General features: G+C 43.7%; 1 protein-coding gene across 2 annotated transcripts in view; it reads left to right on the forward strand.

Annotated features, from left to right (window-relative positions):
- PTCHD1 (patched domain containing 1) overlaps positions 1-26,009 on the forward strand; it is a 58,394-nt gene that overhangs the window by 12,696 nt on the left and 19,689 nt on the right. The gene's annotated exons all lie outside the window — the stretch shown is intronic.

Genomic DNA, 26,009 nt, shown 5'->3' on the forward strand with positions numbered 1-26,009 from the left:
CCCATCTTTACACTAAGAAAAACAGACAACCTGAAAATCAGTGACTTCTCTTGGACACAACAGAGAACAGGGAAACTGTCTTACCCAAATCTGTAGAAGCAGGCACATCCATACAGATGTAGTCACAATCTGCTTACCTGAAGCAGAAGGCTCCAGTATAAACACTTAAATGGTATTTTGATAAATTGATGGAGCCTGAGTATGAACTAGCATGAAAGTGAGAGACTCCTGGAAGCTGCAGCCACTGTCTTTATAGGGGGAGGAATCAGGAGGCTCATATTTTCTTGGGCCTTATCTCCAGAAGCCCCACCAGATTCCCAAGGTGAAGATCTGGCAGGGAGAGGTGGACGAGTAATCACTGTGAAATCCACCTGATCTTCCCCATAACAAAGGCCTGCTCTGTAAAGAAGAGGATTTTGCTAGAGCACAATTCTGAAATTTTGTCCTAGGTTCCTTCCCACCGAAGCCTCCTTCAGCCTTTCTGTCTCACCTACGTGGGGTGGGGGGCGGTGTAAGAGTCCATATGTGTCAAGACTGCAAGGAAATAGACTAGAAGCGCTACATCCAGGGAAGGAAACAGAGGACGATGTTGGGAGGTGGGTACAATACCACTGAAGAAATATTTGTGAAAGTCATGCCCAAAACACAGGCCCATTAAAGACTGACAATACATCAGGAGATTATTATATAGCATTTCCCCTCCCTAAATCTTACCACCATATCAACAAGTTTCCAGTATAATAATAGTAGATGTCAGCTGCAAGACATAAATTCTCTCGAGAGGGAGTACTTTAGGGAAGTCCAAAGTCAACAGTACAAACAAAAACTGTGACAATTGAGGAATTTGAAACTTCTGGTACATATAGCCACAATAAACATTAAATATATCCTGACCCTAGAGTAATGTAAGTCCTCACTGTAAAGGCCCGTTTACCTCCATTGGTATTAATTGATAAAACATGAAGAGCTTTGGAAAAGAAAACAAGAATGCTAAAAGAAAAAAATATAGTCTAAAGAGACAAAGGAAACACTGGTACCATACTCAGATATGACACAAATGTTAGAATTATCAGATAGCAAATTTAAAATAACTATGATTAATATGTTATGGGCTTTAATGGAAAAAGTAGACATTAAGAACAAATAGATGATGTAAGTAGACAGATGGAAACCCTCAGGATGAATCAAAAGGAAATGCTAGAAATTGAAACTGTAGCAGGAATAAAGAATGGTTCTGATAGACTCATCAGTACACTCAACACAACCAAGGAAGGAATCAGTGACCTTGAGTACAAGGTAATAGAAACTTCACAAACTGAAGGACAGAGATATAAGAGTGAAAATGCCCGAGAACATAAAAGAATTGTAGGATAGTATCAAAAGTTATAATACATGAACAATTAGAATGTCAACAGGAGAAGAGAGAACCCAGCCGAAAAAGTATTTGAAGTAATAATGGCAAAGAACTCTCCAAAATTAATGGATACAAAATTACAGGTCCAGGTGGCTCAGAGAACCCTAAGGATAAATACCCACAAAGCCACACTTAGGCAAATCATATTCAAACTAGAAAAAAAACAAAAACAAAGAGGAAATCTTGAAAGAAGCCGGGTGTGGGGGGCAAGGGAAGGAACACTGTGCATATAGCATACAAAGATAAAAATTATAGAAAACATCTCATCAGAAACCACACAAATAGGAAGACAGTGGAGTGAAATATTTATAAAGAGTTGAAAGGAAAAAAATCTCACCAACCTAAAATTCTATATTCAGCAAAACTATTCTTCAAAGAGCAGGAGATAGAAAAAATTTCTCAAACAAAAACTGAAAGAATTCACTGCCTGCAGACCTGTCCTGCAGGCAGAACTGTCCTGCCTGTTCTTCAGGCAGAAGAAAAATTATATGGGTCAAAAACTCATATCTCGGGGCGCCTGAGTGGCTCAGTGGGTTGGGCTGCTACCTTCAGCTCAGGTCATGATCTCAGAGTCCCCGCATCGGGCTCTCTGCTCAGCAGGGAGCCTGCTTCCTCCTCTCTCTCTGCCTGCCTCTCTGCCTGCTTGTGATCTCTGTCTGTCAAATAAATGAATAAAAATCTTTAAAAAAAAAAACTCATATCTAGGGGCGCCTGGGTGGCTCAGCGGGTTAAAGCCTCTGCCTTTGGCTCAGGTCATGATCTCAGGGTCCTGGGATGGAGCCTCACATCAGGCCTTCTGCTCAGCGGGGAGCCTGCTACTCCCTCCCCCCATCCCACCTGCCTCTCTGCCTACTTGTGATTTCTGTCTGTCAAATAAATAAATAAAATCTAAAAACTCATATCTACAAAAGAAGAGTGTTAGAGAAGGAATAAAAGTGAAATAAAGTCTTTTAAGTTTTCTTTTTCTTAATCTAAAAGGTAACTGTCTAAAGCAATAATAGTAACAATGTATTATGTGATTATAACATATAGATTAAGTGGAATGAATGTCAGTCACGTCACCACGGACAGGAGGGAGGAATTGGAAATACTCTATTATAACCCAACTGTACTACACATAAAGCATTACAGTATTATTTGAAGATGAACTTAGATATAAATACATATTGTAAGTACTCCAGCAGCCACTAAATTTTTTTAAAAGAAGTAAAATTGATATCCCAAGGGAAGAGATAATGTGGAGTAACTTAAAATTCTCAATTAAAACCAGATGAGGCAGAAAAAGAAGGGGAGAAAAAGAAACAAAGAACAAATGCAACAAATAAAGAATAACTACAACTATGTAGATATTAACCCAAGTGTATCAGTAGTTACTTTAAATGTGAATGGTGTTAAATATGCCAATTAAAAGACAGAGTGACTCAGAGGAAGCCAAGAAAAAACAAGACCCAACTCTTTCTTGTCTATAAGAAACCCACTTTAAATATAAAGACTGAGACAGGTTAAGAATAAGTGGGTAGAGGAAACTATACCATGTTAACACTATCAAAACAAAGCTGGAATAACTCTATTAATTACAGATGTGGCTGACTTTGGAACAAGGAAAATTATTAGGAAATAGAGGGCATTACATTAAAGATAAAGGGATCAATTCTCCAAGATATTAAATCCTAAACATGTATGCATCTAACAACAGGGCATTAAAATACATGAGGCAAGAAAATGATAGAATTGAAAGGATAAAGAAGCCTACTGTTAGAGTTGGAGCCCTCAACATTCCTCTGTTAGTAAGTGACAGGGCAAGCAGGCAAAAAATCAGTAAGTATACAGATGACTTGGACAGAAGGAAGTGGCAGGATGTTTAATAATCTGGGGAGAGTCATGACTCAATTTTTATAAGGACAACTCTTCTAGAAGTATAGGAGTTAAGTTGGAAAAGCAAGATGTTGGAGATAGGGAGATCCCCCCTCCTCCACCCAGAGAACTTTCGCTTCAAGTCTGTAAGCAAGAGGTTTTGAATAGGATTGCTATAGGAGAAAAAAGGACCTAGACTAGACCACCATTTTCCAAAATGTGTTTCAGGAAATTTTCCTTTGATGTTGCAAAAACAACAACAACAATGACAATAACAACTGGATTCTGTGACAAAATAACATTGGGAAACAATGTTTATGGTATCTCCATATCAGATCCTCCATACTTAATGCAAATTAGCATGTCAAATGCTTTCAGAGGAAATCTATTTAACTCTGTCCAGCTCAGCATTTCTCAAGTTTATTTGGTCATGGGTACTTTTTACTTTTTTGGTGACCATTACTAACATCCCAAGGAACTAATATGCTTCATAACACACTGAAAACACTGTCCCTAAAATAGGGAGGTGCAATTAATAGGACTTGATGTTCATTGGATGTGTGAGTAAACAAAGGGGAAAAGGTGACATTGGCCTAGAGGTTTCCCACCTGGGTAAGTAGAAAGAGGATGCTGTTAACCATAACAGGAAGCAGGTGGGAGAAAAATCTGGAGGAAAAGATTCTGGTATATAACTGTTGGATATATACCAGTTGAAATAGTGCCATAATATGGATTTGCAAATCTTTAGGAGGCAACTGGAAATTCAAATCTGGAGTCTAGAAGAGAGGTGAGGTATTGATGTGAACCTGTGATTGGACAGCATAAAGGTGAAACACCAAACCATGGCCATGGAATTCATTGCCTAAGAAGAGTGCATTTGAATGTGAAAAAAAATCAGAAGTGCCAGAGACAGAATCTTGAGTAATATCAGATCTAAAAAGTAGGCAAAGGTAGAGGAGTCAGACAGATCCTGGAAACCAAGGTTAAGAGGTAGTAGGAGAGAATAAAGTCATGTCATGAAATTCCTCATGGCAGAGAGGTAGGGTTCAGGTCATGTCATGAAATTCCTCATGGCAGAGAGGTAGGGTTCAGGTCAAACCACATGTATTTACTGAGCACCTTTGTTTGCCAGGCATATGGTAGATGATGCAGCAGTGAAGAAAGCACACCCACGCTTTAATTCAAAGGATTCCCTTTGAAAAGGTCAAGATGCTTAATCATCTTAGATATTTTTTAAGTATTACTTGACCCCATATTATTGCCTTAACTGTAAATATCTGCTAGGAGTTAAGAAAGGGAGGACTGAAAAGTAGCCATTGGATGTACATGCTTAGAAGTCATTGTTGAGTTTTGGTTGAGTGCTGGGATAGAGTCTAGTCTGGAGTGGTTTGAGAAGTGAGTGGGAGGTGAGGAAATGAAGTTAGCAAGCATGAATCACTCTCTGAAGTGTAGCTGGAGACAGAAAATGTAAAGAGCTCCTTACAGAAGGGGAGATGTGGCAGAAGCTAGAAGTGATGTGGGGTCACTGAGGCCTTTTTTCTTTTTTAACATGAGGGAGACATGAGTGTATTTCAAAGCTCATGGGAAGGAACTAGTAGAAACAGAGGATGTATTAGAAGAGATTAACAAGACTAGGAAGAGGAAAGGAAAGCCAGAATCCAGTGGAAGAAACAGATCTTAGAGGGAGGGTCATGGTCTTGATTTCCACAGGACAAGAGGACAGAAACGGATGTGGTGTCAGCAAGTTGAAGGTAATATCTAAGTGATGGCTTGGGTTTTCTCTGCAAGACAGAAAATAAGGTCGGTAGTGGAAAATGCATCTCGTCAAGCGCTAAGGAAAGTGAGTATTTGTCTAATATCTAGGTGCTTGGAAGCCAGTTGACAAGGCAATGAGGTAGTAACAGGTAGTAAATTGGAAGCCATCTCTTGAGCAGAATTTGGGTTTGAAAACCAAGAGTTTTACTTTCCCTTTTGTCTCAAGATGGGCAAAAAGTATAGAGAAGAAACTGAAGTGCAAGGCAAGTTAAGAAAATTCACATTGGGTAGCTCTAAATTTCAGAAAAACAACACAGGTTATGTAGAAAGAAGGATTTCTTTTCTTTTTTTAAAAGATTTTTATTTATTTATTTATTTGAGAGAGAGATTGAGAGAATGAGTGGGAGGAGGAGCAGAGGGAGAAGCAGACTCCCTGCAGAGTAGGGAGCCCAATGTGAGACTCCATCCCAGGACCCTGAGATCACGACCTGAGCCGAAGGCAGATGCTTAACCGACCGAGCCACCCAGGTGCCTGAAAGAAGGATTTCTTAACTCTAAAAGTTGCTTGGTATTTGGATGACTCATCAGAGGAGACTGACATGACCTAGAATGGTTCAAACAGAGGTTGGAGCTGTGACCTCCAAGGGTGACAGTCTTCAAATTCCATCACATACCTAAGTGGTTTTCAGCCCTGACTACATGATAGAATCACTGGAGGGATTCACATATACCAGGTCTCGGTCTCACTCCCATAGATTCTCATTCTATGTGTCTGGGAACAGGGTGGCCTCCTCCACATCCAGATTGGCAGCAAAAGCAGCGACATCCCCAGCACGGTGTGAGAATGGCAGAATCCCAGGTTCCACCCAGACCTACTAGATCAGGGTCTGCATTTTTACAGGATCCCCAGTTGATTTGTGTACACATGAGAATCTGATATATGCCGGACTAAAGCATAGTCTAGAGTGGGGCCAGACATGGGTATTTTTTTTATAAACATATATTTTTATACCCAGGGGTACGAGTCTGTGAATCGCCAGATTTACACACTTCACAGCACTCACCATAGCACATACACTCCCCAATCAGACATGGGTACTTTTTTAAAGGTCCCTGGGAACTTCTGTGCAACCACAGTTGAGAACCACTGCTACACAGAAAAAGAGATACTTTTAAAGCTGTATTTAGCTCATGTGATAAAATGTCAGCGCATTCAATGTGCAAGCCCACCCATTCAAGCCTGGAGAAATCCAAGTAAGACCCGTAGTTAATAGCAGTGTAGCAAAGTGAGTTTCATGGTTTCGAACATGTGCTTTCATTATATAAGAAGTTATCATTGGGGGAAACTGGGTGATGGATACATGGGAACTCTGATGTATACTGACTTCTTCTTGTGAATCTTAAATTATTTTAAAATAAAAAGTTAAGAAGAAAGCATTTTAAGCAAAGAGAGAGCCTGCCTGGGATAAGGAACAGCTGTTCTCCATCATCCTCTAAGAAATAAACAGGCTCCGTCATTCATTCGGAAGGGAGCCATTGGAGGATTTAAAGCAGAGGGGATGACAGGTTTGAATTTGTGTTTTGGAAAAATAAATCTGGTGGCAGTTTGGAGGACTGACTAAAAGCAAAAAAAAAAAAAAAAAAAAAAAAAAAAGTGAGTTAGGAAGCGGAGTCTGTCGTCCAGATTATCAGGGCCAGAACCAAATCAGGAGGAAAGGAAATGGAACACTGGAACACAAGAGGATGGATTTGTGAGATCTGGGAGGTGAAATCAACAGGATTTGTTGAGTGACTCAAAGACTGTCAATGCCGGCTGTGTGTATAGGCCCCCAGGAAGCTTTTTACAATACAGATGCCTGAGCCCTCGCCAAGAGATTCAGATTCCAAGGGGTGAGGCTGGGCCCAGGCAGCTGAGTTTGTAGCGTTCTACAGGTGGTCCAAATGAGCAGGGTTGAGAGCAGCTGGCTCCGGCTGAGGAGGCGGGAAGTGCAGGGTAAACCTCACAGGTTTTCAATCCAGTCCTGCCGCTAACCAGCAGAGGAGGAGGAGGAGGCAGCAAAGAGACAGCCAGGATAAATTAGGGAGGTAGCCCTTCCTCTTCCACTTGTTTTATGTTGAGTAAAATTGTAAAACTTGGGAGTTAAAATGTATAAATCCATAATCCTTGCAATCTAGCTCTCTTCTTGTGCCTTACATAAACAAATCTATTTTTAACTGAAAATAAAACCTTAGTTCAATTGTGTCATCTAAACATCACCTCCGCTTATTAAAAACAACTTTCCGTTAACCCCAAATTTTGAAACACTTATACAAAGAAATCTTCAGGAGGCTTGGCTAAATGCTTTGACAAAGAGGTGAAATTCCTTGTTTTTTACTGCTCCTGGTCCCCCTGCAGACTCTAGAAAAGCCTTCCCAACCTCTCTCCTAAATCCACCCAGATATTCTTTCCATCTTCCTCCACCCAAGTCTTTCATGTCCGATGGGTTGGTTTTGCTCCTGTGAGGCTGCTTGGCTAAATGCTTTGACAAAGAGGTGAAATTCCTTGTTTTTTACTGCTCCTGGTCCCCCTGCAGACTCTAGAAAAGCCTTCCCAACCTCTCTCCTAAATCCACCCAGATATTCTTTCCATCTTCCTCCACCCAAGTCTTTCATGTCCGATGGGTTGGTTTTGCTCCTGTGAGGCTGCGTTTTGGAATCCATCCAAACTCTGCAACAGGTGTGGAGTGTGGTGTTGGTCCCGCTCTCTTGGGGGCCTCAGGCTCACGGAGCTTCTGAAGTCAGCACTCTGGGCTACTAAACCCCCAGACCGCATGGAAGGTGTTCTGGGAGCATGCACAAACTTTCAGAGCCGCAAGTGGGAAGCAGCCGATGGCTAACGGACTGTCTTTTACAGGGCGACCTGCCAAAGCCACCAGTCTCTGCTCATTATAACAATCTGAGGTTTCCCTACTGAGAGTTGCTTGCTGCCTATTGGGAGCTGTCTTTATAAAGTTGTGTGCAAAGCGCCGTGAAATGCTTCCATTTCAAAATGGTCTGCTCTTTAGCATTTCAGTTTTCCCGTTTAAGGGCTTTTTCTTTTGCCCATTTTTTAAAAAAGATTTTATTTATTTATTTGACAGACAGAGATCACAAGTAGGCAGAGAAGCAGGCAGAGAGAGAGGAGGAAGCAGGCTCCCCGCTGAGCAGAAAGCCCGATGCGATGTGGGGCTCCGGGCTGGATCCCAGAACCCCAGATCATGACCTGAGCCGAAGGCAGAGGCTTTAACCCACTGAGCCACCCAGGCGCCCCTTTGCCCATTTTTTAGCTTAAAAAGAGAAGTTACAGAACCCACTCGTAACCATTATAAAAGCATAGAAGCACATCGCAGAGTTTAACTATTCTTTTAAATGGTTAATGTGAAAAAAATGTTAAGATACAGGGATACTTCTTTGTCCTTCTAGTCCATCTCAGCTTTCTACTAGCTTTGTTATTTACAAGGTAACAGAATAACACCTAAGCTCATCCATTTCTTAAATGAATCTAAACCTAGTTTGCAATCTGCAGGCTTGTTTATATTGATTTTGATAAAGCTACTAAAGCTTGGAAAAAGAGTGGAAATGATAGACTGAGAGTTTAAAAAGCTCTTTATTCCTAACTCTAATGTCTTGTTCATTCAGGAGCTGCATATATTAATATCTGCCCGTGTATTCCCCTGAGGGCTGGGCTGGAAAAGCATTGCTATGCTATTTAGTTTTCCGTGTAAATTGCTGCATCTTTACCATTCCACATACCAGGACATATGCTCATTGTAGCCGGCATCTTTTCCAACCTGTTCCGTTTCCCCTTGTGTGTTTGCCTTTTTGTTTTGCTTCCTCCCCGCCCCCGCCCACCAAGTCTTGGCGAACTAGCTAGTACTTCTGCTCAGTCCAGTCAGTCACAGTATTTAAGCAGGTTTCAGGACACAGACATGGCACCTGTTTAATGCATGCCGGTGACGGCAAGGCGACGGAACGAGAGTTCGTTGGCTTGTCCAGAATGTCTCTGCTTTGGGTACGGTGTGCCTGCGTGGTGCTGGGAGGAGCGATGTAACAAAGAATAAGGCTCAAAGAGCTGAAAGAAGGTGTCCTTATGATGTGGCAAGTGATGACAGATGTGGCCCCATGCAGAGGACCAGTGAGGACCTCATCTGCTTTTCCAGGGCAGACTTCCTGGAGGAGGTAATGCGTGAGTCAGGCCCGTCACTCCTCCCAGTGTTAACAACTGGAAGGGAGGGCTGGGGACGGGGACTTGACTGCTCACTCGGCAGCCCTTTCCAACGCAGCCCGCTTCTTACAGCTGCTGGGCTGCAGCCGCTCCTCCCTCAAATAGAGGACGGGGCTCTGAAAGGTGCACTGCAGATCCTCCCTGCCTCACGTCAAATAAGGCACGGCAGAACATCGTGACAGCAAACCTTGCCGTCACGCACCCCACCCCAAAGACACATGCTGCTTCTCACAAAGAGCGAAACGAAACTTCCCTCATGTCAAGAAATAGGCAGTTGCCGTATGACGAGAATACCACTAGTCAGGCAGGAAGAATATGGGATTTCCAGGCATTAAATGAAAACTATCACGTGTTTCATGAATAGCAACCCAGGGGCGAAAGTGCCAGCTGCTCTTTCTGACTGAGGCGGGGAGAGGTTCCACCATTTACTAAGAACCCGTGATGTGCTCTTCTGCCAGGCGCTCTCTCTCCACTGTCTCACTCAGAACTCACCGACTCTTCTAGATAGTAATGCCATTTTGATGAGGAGGAAACAGGCTCAAGAAGGAGACTCTGCTCAGGGTTATCAGGTGGTCACTAACTTAGTTCGCTATAAACACAAGTCTGTAGGACCCCGATGTCAGGTTCTTTCCAGCATACCAGGCTGCCTCTGGAGCTCTTCTTTCTGGAAGTCTTTCCAGTCAGTCTTAATTGTCTTGATGTAGATCTTCTCTTACAAATCAACAAGGAAAAAACAAAACAACCTGCTCTCTGAAGGGGCAAAAGGCTGGAATAGGCCCTTTGCAAAAGAGGACAGCCACGGGGCTCATGTGATTGTGCAAAGGGGCTTCGCTTTAGGCATCGTGGAAACGCAAATCAAAACCAAAATGAGATACCAGCACACACTCACCAGAACGGAAAACATTTCAAAGGCTGATATACAAAGCGGTGCTGAACATATGGGACAAATAGGACTTCCACCCATTGCTGGTGGGAATGTAAAATGGTACAATCACTTTGGAAAACTTTAAATACAGGCTTACTCTGATCCCTAAATTCCACTCCTGGGTCTATCTACCCACCCTGTGCTAGCCTGAGACTGGCGCCCCCTACTGGCTCCCGAGAGCGGGGCTGGCATTTCTCTTCTCCCTTTTTTTTTTTTTAAAAGATTTTATTTATTTATTTGATGGAGATCACAAGTAGGGAGAGAGGCAGGCAGAGAGTGGGGTGGGGTGGGAGGGGGGAGCAGGCGCCCCGCCAAGCGGAGAGCCGGATGTAGGGCTTGATCCAGGACCCTGGGACCATGACCGGAGCTGAAGGCAGAGGCTCAACCCACTGAGCCACCCAGGTGCCCCTGGCATTTCTCTTCCTAATTCACTTCCCCCAGGGAGCTTGAAATTGGGCCATCAAAGCTGTTTTTATTAGAGAATTCACTGTTAAACATGTAGCAATGTGCCACTGTATATACCTGAAAGAAACATCTGTGCATGTCCACCAAAGGATGTGCACAAGAATGTTCGCAGCACTTTTATTTATAAAAACCCCAACCTGGAAACAACACAAAAGGTCCTCAAACAGGAAAGAACAATGACCTCTGGTATCCTTCATGCAATAAAATACCAGACGGCAAAAAGAAGTAACAAACTACTGACGAGCACAACACGGATGAATCTCACGAGCTGTGGGTTGAGTCAAAGGTGGCAGACGCAAACAGCACTGACGGCTGCACAGATCAGAAGCTCCAGAAAAATCAAAGCGAATCAAAGTGCCTAGAACTCAGAACAATTGTTCCCTGGGCGGGGGTGGTGAGAGTATTGACCGGGAAGGGAGCTGCAGATGTCCCGTCCTGATCTGAGTAATACTTACATAGGCATGCACATCTAAAATTCACTGAGCTGTACTCTTCTGATGTGTATACTCTGTTATATCTCAGTGATGAAGAGTGTACACACACACATTCTACTCAGTGATCCTGTGAATGAGGTCGAAGAGTTAGACTACTAGCCCAGCAGTGCAAAGCATCTAGCCATGGTGGGGAATGACAAAGAAGAGGGCCTGAATTTCGCTGGACAGGTCATCCCAGTTTTCCTGACATGCGACACAGTGCCATCATGAAGCCTGTCTTCACCTGTCCCACAGTGGGGCCGACGCATGAAAAGCTGGCCACCAGCAGCACACACTCCCCGGGCACATCGCTGCCTGGGAAGGAATCCAGTGAGCACATCAGCTGTCTCTCCTACACAGAAACCGCCATCACAGCAGAAATCCAGAAATGTAAAGATAGGGACTCTCATCCAACTTGGGCAATATTCCAGCATTTGCCATCAACAGAGAACACTGAAGCCTGGGACCTTACCTGCTGACACACCCCAGAAGGATGCAGAGAGCCTGCTGTGTCTCAGAGTGGGGTTTTTTTTTCCCCCAAATAAAGTAAAAGTCAAAGCAGTGCCTACTTCCTTCCTCATCAGCAAGAAGAAAGAGGAGAGATCATGTCATCTTACACTTCCCTGCTCCCGGCAGGATGCAGGCCTAAGCCCTTCTTGAGGAGTTATGGTGCCTTCTTGTCATCAGCATACCCTAGACCCAACATGTGATTGGCTTCACACTTGAATGAAAAGACTGGACTATATCCCAAAGGAGGGGGAAGGGCATCTACATTCATGAACTTTTCAGAGCCACCTGAGAAATACTGTTGCGTACCTACTATAGGCAGCTGGGATCATCCCCCAAAATGTGTCCGCCATCAAAGAGGAGCTCGAAAAATCCTGACTTTACTTCCCATGGGTTGTTTTATTTTGATATAACCATATTTGGGTTTTGAGAGGTTTTTTGGGTGGGGGGCTCTAAATATTTTTTTATTTTAAATTTCTGTTAGTTATTTGCATACCAGTGTACTGTTCACTTCAGGTGGACAATATAGCGATTCAACACTTCCAAACGTCACCCAGTGCTCACCAGGACCAGTGCCCTCCTTCATCCGCCTCACCTGTCTCACACAGCCTGCCCACCCACCTCCCCTCTGGCAACCATCAGTTTGTTCTCTAGAGTTAAGAGTCTGTTTCTTTGGACATAACCCTATTTCAATACACAGGAAATTAGCAGTTGGTTTTAGAATGCTTTAGTGTTTTGAGAACAGTAGGAAACTCTAATTCTAGAGGCTTTAACCATTGTTAGACATTATCGTAGCTTGGGTTCCCACAGAAGCTGACCTTGAATCAAGAAATCAAGTAAAGGTAGTGTCTTCCGGAAGTGAAGGGCAACCAGAAAGGGGTTGGGGGTGGTGGCGGTGAAACAGGCTAGCAAGACAGAAAGGGGAAGGAACCTAAAAGAGTATGTGATCAGGCAGGCCATGGCTGGAAGTAAATGGAGCATAACCCCACTGGGAAAGCTCTGGGAACCAATTTAAAACACACTCACCCATGAATTGTCCCACCCATAGGGAGGGAAACTGGGTATTTCCATGCCAACTCCCATCTGTCATTGGTTGAAGTCTGTTCCCAGGGGGTGTTAATGCCCCAGAACTTCTGGTCTGCCGAGCAGATGGCAAAGTGGACTCTCTGACAAAGAAGCATGGGTGCCGGCATTAGCAGGCAGGCAGGTGTGCTCTCAAGAGGTAAGCACTAGAGGATACAAGCAGGAGGCCAAGTGCCTCTGCTCCAGAGGAACTTGAAGCAACTGGCCAAGATCTTCTGAACCTGTGTGGTCCATGACAGCATTTTAGAAGTGTACATACAGAAAAGTAGAAGTCCACACATCAGCTGGCTCTGCACATTAATAAATCCACAGTGAACAGATGACACATTAATACCCAGACCTAGGAAATGGGAATCAAATGTTGAATCAGTATCATGTATCTAAATTCTGTCATCAAATTTGAGTATGCTGGCTTATTCCCTGGGCTAAGGTGTCCAGATCTCTAAAAAGGTAGAGACGTCAGTGTTCTGCCTCCTTCATGCCAATATGTACACTGTGGTTCAGACCTCTTTTTTTTTTTTTTTTTCCATCTCCCTGCCTCTGCTTTCCAGCTTTCCCACTGGCTGTCTACCATACCGCAGAGAGAATAATCTGCCCACAGTTCTGATCATCTCATCCCCTGCTTGAAACTCTTCATTGGCTCCCAGTTGGCCTGTAGGACAAAATCTGTCTCTCAAGTTTAGCAGACAAGGCCCTGTGTGATTTGGACTTGGTTTGCCTCCAGCTGTCCTGTGTTCTCCCACCAGCTTGAACCACTTCTGTTTCCCCTGACATCCATTTTGTGCCTTTCAGACTTTGCCCAAACTGTCACTACTGGTACCATACCACCATGCCAAGCCTCTGCCTGTAGTTAATTTCTCCTCATTCTTCAGGTGCTAATTTATAAGTCAGTTCCTCCAAGAAGTCTTCTGTGGTTCCAGCAAGGTTGCCATAGATGCCCTTTCTCACTTCTCCTGTCTTTAGAATTCCACTCAAATCTTGTAAATTTCTTGTTGGTGTCTTTATCTCTCAGAGTTTGAATGCTCTGCAAAGGCAGAGCCCTGTCTTGTTCACACAGCTTGATAGAAGATTTACTAATAGCTACGAAGAAATATTCCTTGAATAGGTGAATGGGAAGATCTTCCCCAATCTGGCCCCATTTCCTCTCCAGCTTTGCATTTCACCGCGCCCCTCCCACTGCTACACACATGCTGTGCACATGCACTTGCACACACACATGCCAACATCCTGGTCTCCCTAAGAGCCCCTGAACACCCTTTAGCTGCTTCTATCATGGAACTGTAACATTTTACTTCATTTTGTGGTTTGTATATGCTAACAAATTCTGAGACCCTGCCTGGAGTCCTTCCGCTAGATTCTTAAGTTTCTTGAGGGTAAAACTGTCTGGATGTTCTTAATCTTCCTGGGGCTTATATTATTATCCAACTTAGTGTAGACACTTAATACATGTTGAGTAAATCGTTCGTTGCTATAACTGGTGATGAAATGGAAAAGACTTTCTCCCAACAAAACAAAAATGTTCCAGCCTCCCACCTTCTGCCTAGCACGGACTTTACATGTGCAAGCCTTGAAAAATTTAATCAGCCAATCTGTGAGCCATTGCCAGCATTAAAGCAAGACAGAATCACCCAGAGTGACATCTTTGGACATGAAAGCAATCTTTGCTCCTGGCTGGGTGAAACCATGTCACCGAGACAACCGAGTGGAAGCCATCTGTCAATTCCAGCAGGGCTGGTGTGCTTAGGGCACGTAGATGGGATGTTATGAAGATGCTATAGATGCACTCCACCTCTGCATTAGCAGAACTGGGCTACATGAGAGCTGAATTCAGCAAAACATCAGAGCCTCACCATGGAAGGAAGTTGCAGTGGTGGGAGGGTAGGAAGTAGTTAGAGGCGGAAGTAGTTTTCCCAGATTCCTTTCCCAGAAGACTGGTGACAGGTTAGTGTTACCTGTAGTAAAAGTCCAGGTTCCATCAGCAGGGATGGATCTGCAAACCAAAGGATGGCCCTCTCTGCACACTGGAGGCATCAGTCGATGACATCACATCAGTGCTCACATCCCCTGAGACACTCAAAGATAAGGAGAGTGGATCTCTTGTGATGGTCCCACACTATGCCTGGTGTTTCTGTGAAATTAACAGTGCCCTCCTGCACTCTTAAAAGTGTTCCAGTCTGGATGATAAATTATATGATAACCCTACCCACCGAGAGCATTAACATCAGGCAGGGGGTACAGAATCTTCAAATAGACATGACATTAGATGTAGGTACATGAGAGTTTTTATATGTCTCTAAACTTTCTTGTATTTAAAAAGAATGCCCTCCAAAAACAGAAAACTAACAGCTATACAATAAAAATTCAAACTACTCTAGAATGAGGTATAATATATAATTATTTCAGTACCCAATCTCTTACCTAAAGTGCTTCTGCTCTTATATTTTTTAGATTATAGTCTAACCATATCCACTTATCTAATGAGATCAGCCATTTGTCTGCTCGTGTAAGCGACAGGACTGAATTCAATGTCATCTGTTTATTTAAGATGGAAATGATATGCATGTAGCACAGTAGCCTTTGGGCTACAAATGAGGTATCATTCAGTGTCACCAGAGAAAATATAAATCAGCAAAAAGGAACAAACACAGAAAGCTCAGTCAGTACATCTCTGTTGGACTTCCCCTCTGTGCCAGGGGCACAGCACAGAATGAAAGAGAGTCTGCCCTCATGGAACATATATATTCTGGTATTAAACAGCCTTGGGAGAGGGGTGATTACCACATCCTGTAGTTATCCCCAACTTTAGTCTAGTGTTTTACAAGAAATTCCCAAATTGCCAGCCCTTCCCACTAGTATGTTCTGTAAAGTACTTTTTTCTCTTTTTCCTTCTGTTTGCATATGGGGCAAGAGGCAGGCAGTCACACAGGAAACACGCAAGACAGAAAGGATGCTTATTTGGACTGATGAAAGTCTCATCTCTTTAGACATCTGTCTTCATCTCCAGCCAGTCGTACATGCCTGTCATTGGTAATGGGGTTGTGGCTTCTCCCTGAGGTTTCTGTTGTAAATATCCGGCATTGGCTGGGCCTCCGTGTTCAGTACTTGAGTCTCGCTGCTTCTGCTAGGCTGCTTTGTCTTGTCTGACCCCTTGACTTTGCTACATTCTTTCAACTTTCAACTACACCCTTTCAACTCATAACTTCTGCTAAACATCTCCCACTGTGGCTGGACTGTGCCAAAGCCTAATACCCAAACACAGGTTCATTGCTATCCAAATGGCCAAGGCACAGAGATGAGGGTGTGAAGTCTTTACTCTGCTAAAGGAACGCTCATGAGGGAACAATGTTCCAAGCCCAAGATTTAAATGTGGGCTGATCTGCAACCTACACCTTGGACCAGGAGCAAGTTATTTAAGCTCCTTGTGGCTCAGTTTCCCTACCTGCGAATGTGGATGTACCATCTACCTCCCTGAGTGGCCACAGGATTAAATGAGGTAATAGATGCAGCATTCTCTGCATAAAACCCAGCATGTAGTGAGCACTTCAACCCTTTTAGTTTCCTCCTCCCCCTCCCCCCCACCGCAGTCCCCTGCCTGATCTGATGGGCATGGTGATCGAAGTAGGCAGCTCACCTGGAAAAGGTGGGATGGTGTCAAGCTGGAGCAGATCCTGGATTTGGAAGTGCCAGCTTTTAAACACATACAACCCAGCTGTTCTCTTCAAATCTGTGTATTGCGTGCATCTAACCCTTAGTCTCTCAGTGCCGATGTGAGCAAAAATACGTCTTTACATCCCACTGAATATGCTTTTCAAGAATAACTGAGAAACAGTTGTTTGGTAGTTGTTTAGTTAAAGAAAAAAGAAACATTGGTGGGGGGGCGACAAGGCAAAATGGAGGATAGAAATGGGGCATTTTGGTTTTGCTAACAAACCTATACAGGGTGCCACTCGTAGGTCAGGGATGATATCAAGCAGTTCGCATTCAGTTTCTCATTTATCCTCCAGCAATCCTACTAGACAGGCACTCATCATAGGCCCTGTAGGGCCCACTTCACCGATGAGGAAAGGGAGGCACAGAGAGCTGGTACAGCTTAGTGACCAGGAGGACCAATTATCAAGTGGCCAGGCCAGCATTTGAGCCCACACAGACTATGTCCACCAACCCAAATTAGGCCACCAACGTTAGCACTTCGCAGAAGGGTCAAGGTCCGGGGAAACTGAATCACAGACACCATCACAGCCTTGACTGTTGGCTCCAAAAGACCTCTTTGCAGATACAGAAAAGGAGGGCAGCGGAATCACTTCTGTGATTCTTAAGGGCAGTAGTTTTGTTAGAAAAGCTTGATAACAACTACTATACATACATTTATATATATATATATATATATATATATATATATATATATATATATATTTGCAGTGAAACAATGCGGTGTCAAGTAATAGACTTCTTGATGAACTATCTCTCGTGATCAGTCTCAGAAAGCTCATAGTCCATCATTCAGGAGTGCCATCACCATGACATCAGGTGGAACTTTTTTTCTTGTGTCTTCTTTTATAAGCCATAATTTACACTGTTCTCAAACTCAGTGCTCATGATAAACTTAGTAAATCGTTGGAAGGGAAAAAAAAAGCACCAAAGAATTCATCCAACAGAGACATTTTTTCATAATTTTGTGGATTTAACATCATTATTAATTATTTATAGGTTCAAATATTTCAGGGATGTAGGTTAAATGGTGTTTCACTTTTTTATTTTTCTTAAGCCGAAACTGCTCTAAGTGTGACTTCTGGCTATATGGGGGGGGCTCATCATGCAGTCTTGTATGTGGATGTGTGAGACCTTTCCCAGCCCAGAACTTCTGTCTTCTTCCTAAAAGCATGTCCTGGTACCATGAAACTGTACCTTGGACTCTAAATAAGATTGTCTAGTGTGCCAATGAGGGGAGCCCTGGTTCCTTCAGGACTCTTGGAAAGGAAGAGGGGCCAAAGGGCGGGGAAGAGTGGCCCCTCACTGAAGGTCAGTTAGGCGAACTATATAAAATTGCCACAACACACAACCACTTTGTTTCCTACATAAACGGCAATTCCATATGGCTGAATTCAATAATAAATGCCAGTGCAGACACCTTTTCTATCTTCCCACACTTCATCTTCCTAATGACCTTGTGACCCCACTTTACATATAATGAAATGGAATTAAATGCATAAAGTCATTGTCTGAGTTTGGGTTCCTCCAAAAGTTGACCCAGAGTCAAGGACTCGGTACAAGGAATCTACCTGGAAGACAATCCCAGAAAGCACCAGTCAGAGAATGGCAACATACAACAGGGAAGGCAAGCAGTCAGTTATCAGGCCCTTGTCAAGCTAGTTACCCTCTAGGCATGGCAGCTTAATCCTCCTGGGAAACTCTGCGAACCGGTGAGGAACACATGCCACAGAGTCACCCCACCTTGGGGATCGGGAGCTGGGGTATTTATACACGAATTGTTTTTAGTCAGAACTCCAGGCTGCTTAGGACTAAGACAGTATGTTACTGCCCCAGTATTCCCACATCAGCCTGGAAGGCGGGCCAGAAGGCGGGCCAGTGTACACTGAAGTCATGAGAAGACAGGGGCAGGGCCCAGCCATGTCTGCTATGGTCCCAGAGGTAGCACCCACAGAGGCAGGATTTGCATCTGTGGCACCCTTACCTCATAACCCATGTCCTTCCCAAGAATGCACAAGATATTGTCAAAACCCAGGAAAGATCAGGGCCTGCAGGATGATCAGGAATCAGCTCTAGGTCAGATGTGGACAGCTGTAAGACGCTCACCAGCAGAAATACCACCCAGGGCTTCCCCTGCTGCGTAATCACTGCAGTCCCCTTTGCAGAGCCCTCTAGAGTTTACAAAATGCATGCACTCTATGACTTCGTTTGGCCTGCCTCTTGCCCATGACAGAATAAAATCCAGTCACTCACAAGATTATTATAAGCATATCCACTCCAGAGCTACTGAACACCTGTGGTAGGAACTGTTTTAGGTAGTGGAGATGTAGAAGTAGACCCAATATGCAGACATGCTGGTGTGGTTTAACTCGTCTTCTAGTGGGGACAGCAGAATAAAGGGACACAAAGAGATGTGTAATGCAACGTCATGTCACAATTAATGCCGTGAAAAACTCTGAGAAAAAATGATGGTGATGATGAGGCATACTGGTTTTTAAAATGGGGGTGGGGTGGGGTCAGGGAACCCAGTTACATCTGAGCAGGGAAGGGAAGAAAGTGAGGCCGTGTGGAAACAGGACAGTCCTGGCAGAATTAAGAGAGAGACAGTCCACGTGACTAGCACATGGCAAGACACGTGAGTCCCAAGATGTCAGCAAAGACAGCGTACCATCTTGTTGGCTACACTCAGGACTTAGGTGTTGGCTCTCACTGCTGGGAGGGACCACTGGAGGATTTAGAGCAGGGAAATGGCATGATGTATGTTCTTGAAGGCTCATTTTTAAAAAAATTTCTCTCTAACTCATGTGATCAGCAAGACATAAAACCAGGATTTAAATTCAAGTCTTCCGACTCCTGATCCAGGGCTCTTCCCACTCAGATTCATGGTCATTTTCCAGACCTGGATGTCCTTGGTACTCTGTTTTTCCTGTCCCTTGAAGAGTTACTTGTGCTCTCCTGACCAAATCTTAACACTGCTGTTACACATTCCCCAGGCATGTGGCTCTTTAGGACTTCCCTTTATCTCTTGGCCAATCACCTTTAACGTTCTACCACTTCTGAGAGCATCCTGTCCTCTTAGAGATATTCACCAAAACTCATGACCCACAAATTTGCTCTACCAGAGCTTAATCCTGACCATGAAAGTCAAGTGAGGACATTGGGATTAAAAGATAATCACTCTAATCAGAAAGGTTAGAGATCACAAGTAGGCAGAGAGAGAGGAAGGGAAGCATGTTCCCCGCTGTGCAGAGAGCCCGATGCGGGTCTTGATCCCAGGACCCTGAGATCATGACCTGAGCCGAAGGCAGAGGCTTAACCCACTGAGCCAACCAGGTGCCCTCTAATCAGAAAGTTTAACACAACACATTTCCTGGGGTCTGCATGATACCAAGGAATTTTTTAAATTAAGACCGCCTGAAAATTTCCCCCAGACTTCGGAAATAGAGGGTACCAGACCTCTGCCTCACCACATTGTCTTTCTCCTCCAGACCAACATGGAATTGGGCCAAATCTGCAAGGAGATATTATACTTGCCTTTTCCTTCATCATTACTGTTTTTTGTTTCTAAAATCTCAGATTTATTTGCTGTAGATCAAAAGCTGCATTGCTTTTTCAGCCAAGGCTGCAAAGACAAATAGCCTGTTTGGGCAATTACAATGTGGGGCTCTCTTGGCTGCTTTAGTGTCAACACCAGCAACAAGAGTGTTTACCCCCTGGTGTTAGAAGAAGAACAACAACAGACACATCCCACTCTCCCAGAGTTCCACTGGCATGATAGTACCCATAGAGGTACCCATTTGGCTTTTGACACTAGAGCAGGCCAGGCCAACAGTGGGCACACATGTATAGAAGAAGCGTGTAGACAGATAGTCACTTGTTTGGCTACATCCACAGCTTAAATTTGGTGTCCTCCAAACATGAAATGTTTCAAAGGCAGAATGATATTTCTGTTCACTTATTAAGGGATGACTAACTTGCTTTTGGCTGCACTACAAATGAATCACGGTAACAATCCCCAACTTGCGACTTCTGGTGTTCTGATGTAATGCATTTCTATTAAAAGAAGAGGAAAGAGAGTGGGTGAGGGTGAGATCATGCAAAGACAGAACATAACACCGAGGGAGCTAGTGTAATTGATGAACTGCTGAGACCAAGTCCATCCACTTTGAGGTGCTTTCTCGTGTCCTGGGTGAGGATCCCTTGCCAGTCAGTTCCTACCCATTTACAGTTGCAAAATATAGACCCAGATTAAGACATGGAACTTGGAGGGATTCAACGAAGGAAAGATTTCATTTGGGGGTGAAAAGCAGATATTCCTTGAAAGCATTTTTAAAGCAGTTTTGATTTAGTGTCACTTTGAAGGTAAGTACTTGGAGGCAAATGATGTAAGTTAGAAAAGCTAACAACCTCCCTTTTTAAAGTGTTTTAATGGGGGTGCCCGGCTGGCTGGCTCAGCTGGCAGAGCAGGCGACTCTTGATCTCAGGATTCTAAATTCAAGCTCCAAGTTAGGTGTAGAGATTACTTAAAAATGAAATCTTTTAAAAAAATTGTTTTAATGAGCGCAGCTCATTTGTAACCCTCAGAAGGAAGGGGTAGGAAGGTGAGGCAAGGAAAGGAAGACAACTGATCAAGGTGGACTATCAGACTGACTCTCCCTAGGGAGCTGGGGACCCTCACCACCTGCCAGTCTCTCCTCACAGGCAAGGATGCTGGGAACAGCTTGACGCAGCTCCTAGAGCCCGTTAATTGCCCTGCTTGGCAGAGTGGCTTTCTGGCCTTGATCCTCCCCCTTCTCAATAAAAAACAAATACAAAGAGGAGCTGAAAGGTATCGTAGAAGATCCTGTGAACCCACAGGTATTTTTCCTATGTTAATCACCACTCAGGACCAGACACTTCCTTCCTCCTAGATCCCTTCTGTACTCTCTACAAGGTGCCCCTGCTGTCTTCTGAGGAAGATCTCAGTGTGCCAAGGAGAGGCAGAGAGGAAATTAGACTCTGGCCTGTCGTGACCGGCAGCCCACACTGGCTTTGTCCCAGGCTCTGGCAGAAGGGGATTAGAAGAGCCAGTGCCTCCCCAGAACGGGAAATCACTCAGAGAACGGAGTCTTGTTTTGCCTTTTTTTTTTTTTTTTCCAGTAAACCTATTTTCCCTACCCTGTGGTTTTTTTTCTGGGTTTCATCTACTATGAGATCTGTCATTGACCTAAAAAGAACTTTGGTGTGTTGAAAAAGCATACTTCAAGCAGCTACAATAAATCTCAAATTGATATTTATGAAGTTAACTTTCTCTCACCCCACATCTGATTGTATAGTATATGTGGATGTCACTCATCCAAGAATTATGTCGTGTTGGAACCAAAAGGGTCTGTCCATAAAGATTAGCTAAACCAGCCTCCTGTTTTTTACTGATAAATCTGAGACCTGAAGGAATGACATTCCTAGGGTCTCTGGCACTCCCACGGAAGCAGCAGAAGCCAGACTTGAAGCCAAAACTTCTTATTACTAGATTCCACTCTGCCCCTTAGCCTTTCTTCTTGGTAAGTCTGTCTGTGAAAAGTTTTATTTGGCAGCTACGGAGTCTGGAAGGAAAATAAGAAAAGGCAGTAAGCTCCAAGCCCATCCCCTTCACTACCTGTTAATATGGCCACGTAATGCTGCCATCTACAGATGAGGTTTGGCTGTTAGGATTATGTCTGGTCTCTCTTCATAGGCTCCCGATCCTCAAGCATGGCCATCCCACAGCTCAGTCACCGCCATGGCCAGTCATGTGAACCGGATGAGCTCCCAGCGCTTCACCCCTCCCCAAATCCTCTTAGCCCTCATTCAAACTTGTGCTGGGCTAAGGCCACGAATCTCGCTGCCCCCAAGTTCCTACCTCTGCCCTTGACTCACTGGGTCAGCGTAAGTGACCTATTGACATCCTTGAGGCCTCAGCTGCTCCAGCTATAAAATGAGGATAATCATTTAATCATTCCCACCGAGTCTTATTTTGAATAAATTTTTAAAAACTGTAAAGAAAGTACTTAGCAGACTAGTCACAATTACTGTTATCATTCTTAACCTGAGGGGCGATGAGAGCAAAGAAGCTAACAATTGAAATGGTATGGTCAGAGTCTGGGAATGAATCTCAATCTAACATTTAGTTCTGGCCTCTTTGGCAGCAAATATAGAATAGAAAATATTGTGATCAGGATTGACATTGGATTGGGCTTTACTAGCACAAAGGGTTGGCATTGTCTACTGTTAGAATATTCCCTTTGTTTCAAAGGTTGTATCTCTTCAGTGATTTTCCATGTGTGAGCACGAGCACACTAAATTCAGGGAAATTATCCTATTATTGGCAACATGGCAGATTTGATGAGTATTTATTGAATGTGTGTTGAGTGAATAATCTAGAATCTATACATAGTTACGGAAACATGGATTATGTGTTGATTCACATGACAGATTCAGACTATATTAAGGTCAGAACTATTACTTCGTGTCACTTTCCCTTGTTTTTTTGTTTTTTGTTTTTTTCCCCTGAGGGTCTCCTATGGAACTAAATAATAATATTGCATGGCTGGAGGTTGTCCATGTCATGGACAGAGGTGTCTTAGTCACCTTAGTCACCTAAGGTTTTCCTGGCTCGCTTTCCCCTTTCTGGCCCCAAGAGAAAACATTAATTTAAAGGCAAAGATAAAGTCACTATAAACTAACCTGTCATCATTTTCACCTTCCTTTCCCAGTGCAGAAATTTAAAGTAAGTATACGGGGGGGGGGGGCGCAGAAAAGAGCACAGCTTCAATCTCTGGCTTCCTTTTTGCCTTGGGAATATATCTAAGGACACCTATTAATGTGTATGCTGTTCTCAGTGGGGCTCCCTTAGGAAAGTAAATCAGGGCATTCTAGAACCCCAACAAGGTGCTACCCAGGTAGCATGTGCAATGTGCCTGCCGACAGCTACGCACATGGCCAAGCACACACACATGTGTATGCTTGATACACAGTCGTAAGAACCAGAGATCAGAACTGAGGTGTTTGGGGTTTTCTCCATCCCTCCTATTATCTTCTCACCTCTTATCTCACTGTAGAATCCCACAGACACCTCCAGCCAGGTGGGTGGGCTCAGCCAACGCCCCCTCTCTGGCTGCTTTGTCATTCAGCAGCTCCCTGCCACTCAGAAGCAAGAGTGACACATACTCTACCCACCTCTCCATTGGAAATTCAAAGCAGCTACATCTCAGGGCAGCTCTGGTGCTGAGAATTCAGTAAGTTCCTTCTCAAAAACTTCATTAAGGTCTCTTTTCCCAAGTCTCCCTCCTACGATGTGGTGGTATAGGAGTTAAGAGTGTCTGCTTTCTTCAGTCTGTGGTCCCAGGGATGGGAGCAGCAGATCTGCCGAGTTGGCAGGTCACTAAATAGTTTCTAACTCCCCACCCAGCAGGGCACGGTCGCCTTAGAGATTAGATGGAAAATATCCCCCTCGCTATAACTGGGTCCAGCCCTGTGGCTTAACACCATGTTATTTGGCAATCTTTTCCTCTTGACATATTTAGTAATCATTCTAAGGGAGATTTATTAGACTGTTCGTAGGAACAAACAAAGCACTAAATATTACACATATACATGCTTTCAATACCACTCCTTTTCTAGCCTATTCTGAATCTTTCCCCAAAGTCTTTCTTCAACACTTATCAAAACCCTCTTGTCTTTAAATTCCCCCTTGGTTCTTCTCTCCCCTAAAATAACTTTGTATTGGGGATTTTTTTTTTTTTTTGTAGTTAGAAGGTCTTGTAATCAAAATTCAGTGGGCCATACTTAGAGAAGAATGGATAAGAAGACACATTCAAAGTTTAAAAATCACTGAAGACATTTTGCTCATCATTAATTCCAAAACACCAAAGCAAAAATTTAGCAGATGGTAAGAGTTTTGTGAAAATAATATCTTAGGTATCTCTGGGAGATCGTGTGTGTGTGTGTGTGTGTGTGTGTGTGTGTGTGTGTATGGGAAAGAACTCAGAATTATTTCAGCCAAACATAATATGGTGAAGTGTTTCCTGAACCGGAGGGTTGGTGCCCATGAGGAGATGTGGGGGAGGGCACACTGAGAATTAGGATTAACAACTCTTTCTCTGTGCTAACTAAAGGACTTTGACAGCTGGTACCCCTCTGACATTTTCAAAAAGCATAATAAATATCCCACTCACCCTGGCACATGCACAGCAAAATATCTTCACAAATAATCCATTTGGGCAGATTTAAAAGAAACTATATCAGGGTCATGGAGACTCTCAGAAGGTTATGACTTCCAATGGCATAGTCACGGTGTGGCAACTGGGTGTTAAACTTGATTCCCTTTACATATGAAATGTTTTTCTTTGTTCATTAGATACAGAGTGACTATCTCTGCTCCTGCAAGGTCCCACTCAGTGCTAGGCACAGGCACACTCATTACTTAACACTCAATTACATGCCTACCACTGGCCTTGTGTTGCAGACTGGGCTCATTTTACAGTGAAAAGGCCTAATTTTCTCACCTTAGACTGTAAAATACATATACTCCCACATATCTGAACTTGAGCACTCGTGATTTTTTAGGCCACCTTAGCACTTGGGCAGTGCAAGCACCAATTCAACCATTAGTTGCTAGCAAGAACTTTGATTCAACTACTGGCATTGTTAACCTAGAAGTCTGAGGTTGTGGGCCAGGAGCACAAGTTCTGGAGCCAGGCTGCCTGGCTCTCTCTTTTACTATGTGTGTGACCTTGGGCTAGCAACCATCTCAGTTTCCTCATCTGTAAAATGAGCCTAGTACTTGTACCTATATCATAGTCTCTTATAAGGGTGAAATGGGCTAATCTGTGTAAAAGGCCTAGAATTGTGCCTGGCATATAGTAGGAGTTGTTAAATGAAGGCTTGTAATACAAATGTAGTGATCTGAAGGGACACGTGCACTGGAATGTTTATAGCAGCAATGTCCCCAACAGCCAAACTATGGAAAGAACCTAGATGTCCATCAACAGATGAATGGATAAAGAAGATGTGGTGTATATGTATACAATGGAATACTATGCAGCCATCAAAAAATGAAATCTTGCCATTTGCAATGACGTGGATGGAACTAGAGGGCATTAAGCTGAGTGAAATAAGTGCATCAGAGAAAGACAATTATCATATGATCTCTCAGATATGAGGAATTTGAGAGGCAGAGCAGGGGGGCTGTGGAGGGTAGGGAAGGAAAAAGTGAAACAAGATGGGATCAGTAGGGAGACTAACCATAAGAGACTCTTAATCTCAGGAAACAAACTGAGGATTGCTAGAGGGGAGGGGGTGGGAGGGATGGAGTGGTTGGGTGATGGACACTGGGGAGGGTGTGCGCTATGGTGAGTGTTGTGAATTGTGTAAGACTGATGAATCACAGACCTGTATCCCTGAAGCAAATAATACATAATATGTTAATTAAAAAATAAGGAATTTTTTTTTTAAATGAGCGCTTGTGTTCCCAGTGTCCACTTTGATCACAGGTGTATAGAGCTTGGACATGGCAAATGCGACTTGAGATGAGGTGTGCAGAATAAATCCCACTGTGCTTCCTTA

This window comes from Mustela lutreola, chromosome X, assembly GCF_030435805.1.
Source record: "Mustela lutreola isolate mMusLut2 chromosome X, mMusLut2.pri, whole genome shotgun sequence".
In the NCBI taxonomy this organism is placed as follows: domain Eukaryota; kingdom Metazoa; phylum Chordata; class Mammalia; order Carnivora; family Mustelidae; genus Mustela; species Mustela lutreola.